This window comes from Rosa chinensis, chromosome 5 (genome assembly GCF_002994745.2).
Source record: "Rosa chinensis cultivar Old Blush chromosome 5, RchiOBHm-V2, whole genome shotgun sequence".
Lineage (NCBI taxonomy): Eukaryota > Viridiplantae > Streptophyta > Magnoliopsida > Rosales > Rosaceae > Rosa > Rosa chinensis.
The window spans coordinates 79,250,754-79,256,038 of record NC_037092.1 but is presented as its reverse complement, the minus strand read 5'-3'; the positions used below and the strand labels follow the sequence as shown (position 1 = coordinate 79,256,038).

At 35.8% G+C, this 5,285-nt stretch overlaps 1 non-coding gene across 1 annotated transcript; it reads right to left on the bottom strand.

Moving 5' to 3' along the window:
- Positions 1 to 909: 909 nt before the first annotated feature.
- On the bottom strand, positions 910 to 4,154 carry LOC112166499. The gene is made up of 4 exons (XR_005799250.1): positions 3,490 to 4,154; positions 2,405 to 2,981; positions 1,703 to 1,901; positions 910 to 1,289 (listed from the first exon to the last, which is right to left on the bottom strand). It is a non-coding gene; the product is annotated as an uncharacterized LOC112166499 (transcript).
- Between the last annotated feature and the right edge of the window lie 1,131 nt (positions 4,155 to 5,285).

Below are 5,285 nucleotides of genomic sequence, written 5' to 3'. Positions count from 1 at the left end.
TACTTACTACTTTAGTAGGACTAGTCGATCATCACTCCGATGCATGGATCGGCCGGCGGAGAAGATTGAATAAAGTGGCCCAATTGTATGCAATGGGTTTGTGTACATGTTTTCTTTTGTTTCAAGCATAGTTAGCTAGTAAAAAATAGGACGTATATAGTACGCGAAAAATACGCACGTGTATTATTCGAACATTTTATCCTATAATTCGTTGAAAAGTTCGGCAAAATATTTTTAATTAATTAAATAATTAAAAATATTAATTTTTATTCAATAATGTGTAAAATACGGGAAAAAACGTAAAAATCTTGTATAGTACGTATATAATACTTTTAGCTACAAAAGTACAGGAAATTTAACGAATACTTTTTAAAAATACGACGTACGGAAGTATTTTAAAAAAAAAACATAAGTATGTATTTTATTCGAATATAATTCGAAAAATTACTAACTAGGGTTTCAAGTTGGATTTGTCAACAAAATCTTAATTTTCATAATCAATTTCTGGTATCTTTTTCTTCCTCTTGTTAATTGATCTTACTAGTCACTAAAGGCAGTTTGGCATGGTTAAGAGAAGTGAGTGGCTCAACTTTATAATGATTTGTGCATGCAATTAAAGTGTGAAAAATGGTTGCTCATAGGGTAGGAATAACAGAGTAAATCAAATGGTAATGACTAATGAGGTTAAGATAGAGACTTGTAATTCTTTCTTCAAAACAAACAATTCAATTAATTGTGGATTAACTTGCTAAGCTTTTGGCCCTCCGATAATTGGATATAATGATATAAGTATCTCCCTTCTCTTCGTAAGAGACTGCCGATTTTCACTCAAGAACAATAAGTCTTTGTGTAAACAAACAAAATCACTTGCCATGTTGTAATTTTAGGTTCATGCACGTATTCAAGTACAAAAAAAAAAAAAAAAAAAATCATCAACAACCAAGAAGTACTGTGGCATAGAAAGTCTTATACAAATTTAGGAATTCTTGGTTTGATCTTGATTGGGAGACCCATGGATGGATAATGCATTGGTTGACGGGTTATCTTTTCCTCAGGGTACACCTGTGACCACTCAAACATTGTCACCAAATTGTGGATGGTTGTGAGGACTTCAACTCTAGCAAACTCGTTTCCAGGGCAAGTGTGAATGCTCCAAATGGAATATAAACATATATAGCCGCATAGGGAGGAATTTGCTTTGTTGAGTTTTCAAATCTCGATGGATCAAACACTGTGGGTTTGTCAAATACTTCTTTGTTCATGTGAGTTCCATAGGCCGCCCAAAACACCTGCACATATATGCATACATGTAAATTTGCCTTTTGAAACTATATGGGATAATGCACCCATAGACTCGCTACAAGAAATAAGGGCAAAACCGAAGAATCAATACACGAGTATCTCAAATTCCTTGAATTAGGTAAGAATATGAGAAAAATTTGATGGTGTCGCATAATGTTTTATGAGAATATCGCATTATACAGCACCCAATTTTATGTATATATAATTATATAGGTTCAATTAAGTGATGACTTCTACTATTTATTGCTTATTTGTTAAGAATGATCTTGGGACTTTTTGCTAGGTGTCCTTAACTAGTTCTTATAGGACCATTTACCCGATGATTTCTATTAATGTCTTTGTTTCTTATAATGGTGATATATGTTTAAAGAATCTAATTTGTAATTATAATATTAATTACCTGCCATCCTTTGGGAATGTCATAGCCACCATATTGAGTGTCTTTGAGTATTTTTCTAAAGCTTCCAAACACAGGAGGAATCATCCTCATCAACTCTTGTGCAACTCTCCATGTGTATTTCATCGTTTGTAACTTTGTATCTCCTGCCATGTTAGCCTATCTTCTTCTCCCTCTCTCTCACTTATAATGTCTATTTGTTCTGCAAGCAATTATATATGCATGAAGCCACAAAAAATTTAAATGGGAGAGAAATCCTTGGCGCATATGCTAAACATGTTTTCTAAATTCGTGATGCTAGAGCATATGCTTTTTTTTGAATCACATTACGTGATAGTTGATATAAAGTAGACTGTGTATTCTATACTATTATCAAATAACATTGTCCCTCTTAACATTGTTTGAAGCAAAAGAACATGATACACAATAATTGTCCTCTGAAATAGTAATGCTAGAGCATCCCTTTTTCCGATCTCATTGTGTCGCACTCAATGTAACAAGTATACCCTACCCGACATGCACATGCACTAGTGGAATTAACTAATAATGATGACTACATATTTCTACCATATTCATGTAAGATGATCATATTATGTGACAGATGATGCATCTATTAACAAGTGCATGTTTATCTATAAATGGTTTGCATATCTAACACTGCTCTAGCAAAAGAGATGTGTATGCATAAGTCAATTAATCAACTACCTTGTAAAACTTTTTTGTAGATCTCGGAGTCCGTGGACAGCTTCCATATCAGAAGAATGGCTGTTGTGTCATGACTGGCTATCATCAAGGTGACATAATTATCCATAATCAGATCATCAGAAACTGGTTCTTGGTTTTCATCTCTCAAAGCTAGATTGCTAGAAAACACATCACTTGTAGGGCTTAAATTCCCCTTTGAAATTTCCTCCCTTCTCTCCTTTAGTATTGGCAAAATTGAATCCACAATTCTTGCCCTAGCTCTTAGGCCTCGCCGATAAACAGTGCCAGGGAAATTAATAGGAAGAGACCAAGTTGCTTTGAAGGCTAATGAAAAGTCCTCAAACAAGACCACCCCCCCCCCCCCCCCCCCCCGGTGTTCTCATCCTTGATACCAAAAAGGATGCTTGATGCTATGTTAAATGTAAGCTTCTTCATGGTGACCACAGCCTTTATGGTGTCTTTGTTTTCTGTTTCTTTTAGTAACATGGTCTTGATTAATTTGTCCATCTGGTTGATGTAGTTTTGAAGACTTTCAGGCTTCAAGAAGCTCACCATTGCTCCCTTTACCAACCTGTACCTGCAAGAGTAATTTGGGTAATGAACATCATGTCCTATTAGCTAGCTAGGAATATATGTTATGTTATCTCACTGTCATTTTGACACGCTATAATCCGTCTCAGAGAAATTCAAGGGGTAACAATTGCCTATCGATTTTCTAGTGAGTCATGAAATGAGCTTCTCATCCTATGAGTAGTTACGGACTTACGGGAGTAAATCTGATCTCCATAAAAATGCCTGAAAGAGGCGGCAAAAAAGTGCTGCAACTATGCAAGTCTTGTCCCCTATGGAGAAAATTTTACCCCTAAATCGCTACTCTTTTATCTAATTAGTATCGATCAATAGTTAAGAATGACAATTTGAGGGCCTGACATGTTTTGTCATAAAATATGAATTAAAAACCCATCAAGAAAATAAGAATCTACTACGTGCAGTTTAACAACAATTAACATAAATTAACATGCCAAACCGTCCGGCAAAGAGAACATTTTCGGAGAAATCATATAGGGGACTTGTTACCTACTTACCATGATCCTGTAAGTTCAAATATACTCTGTTTTCCTCCAATGGCTAACAAGGTGGGAGGTTGTTTGGCAGCAAGAACATCATCTTCAGCACCAAGTATAAACTTGTTCCCTTCTTGACCTATAACAATCACAGTTGGGGAACCCATCAAACATGTTTTGAACACTGGCCCATGTTTTGCTGTTCTTTCTTCCAGCCATTGAGGACCTCGATCTTGCTTCTGCGCTTGAAGAAAGCTTAATGTCTCTCCTATTAGGGAATCGATACCCCAGAGAACCTCCCGGGAGATTTTTGCTGTCCCGGCGACCCTTCGACAGAATCTTCGAAAGGAGGAAAGCTACAACCAAAGTGACTGCAATTACTGCAATGAAAGCCATAGATTGATGACTCTTTACAAAGTGACAAATATAATCACACACAAATAGAGAATATATGCTCAACAATGGCCGGCACAAAACTAAAAATGGTAAGAAACTGAGGAGATGGCTATAGACTGAAAGTGATTACTGCAATGAAAGCCATAGATCGATGACTCTTTACAAAGTGACAAACATTATAATCCAACTCAAATAGAGAATATGTGCTCAACAATGGCCGGCACAAAACTAAAAATGGTAAGAAACGTACTGAGGAGATGACTAGTCTGAAAATGATAGCTAGGAAATATTGTAATGTCCGTAACAACAAAAGGAAACGATAACATACAAGCTTACAACTATATATATATATAGATCCTATTTAAAGTGAGGTTAGGGTTTAGGGTCACTTTTCGGTCTCATATCTACATCTCGACCATTCAGGTTTTAGGTATTAATGTATAGATCATCTCTGTAAAATTTCAGTCAAATTGATGGTCGTTAATGCATTGATAATTGCCTTAAAGCTAGTACGGTTCAGGTTGGACAGATTTAGTTCGTCCATTGATTTAAACGAGTTAGATACCTTATAGACCATCAATTTAACTGAAATTTTACAGAGATGATCTATACATTAGTACCTAAAAGCTGAACGGTCGAGATGTGGATATGAAACCGAAAAGTGACCCTAAACCCTTACCTTGCTCTGGATAGGATTTGTATATATATATATATATATATATATATATAAATGCTTTGGAATAACAGAAGTAAACGATAATACCAAAATCTTCCAAATATAGCATCGATCATCAACAATAAGCAGTCATGATCATGATATTATATATTGTAAATCTTGTTTGTTGTTTATATGCAGCAGATATCATTCTGTACAAGTTGACTATATATATGTACACACACACACTTGAACCGTTCGTGTTCATAATTATAAATTGCAATTTTGGATGCCTTAACGATCATCAATTTGGCTGAAAATTTGCAGAGATGATCTATATATTAGAACCTAAAAATTAGACAGTGAAGATGTGGATATGTGGTCGAAAAGTGGTCAAACTATGGAAATCCGTTCCTTAGCTGAGGAACGGACCTCCTTAGCAGAGCAAGCCTGTATACTGCCAAATTGATGATCGTTAAGGTATCAAACTTGATTATATATATATATATATATATATATATATATATATATATATATATGCCCGATCACAGGCGGACGTCTGCAACTGATGCAAAAGTGCGGACGCTGCTTTCAGAGGCTCGGGGGGGGGGGGGACGATGGCGACTTTAATTCTGTCCTCGGAGACCAGAGACACCCCGGATGTGATCGCCATCAAGTTGGTAATATCTCCTAATTGAACATGCATCGAAATCTCAACTTAAGTGCAACAATCATAAATGCCATTCCACTAATGTGACTTTCTCTT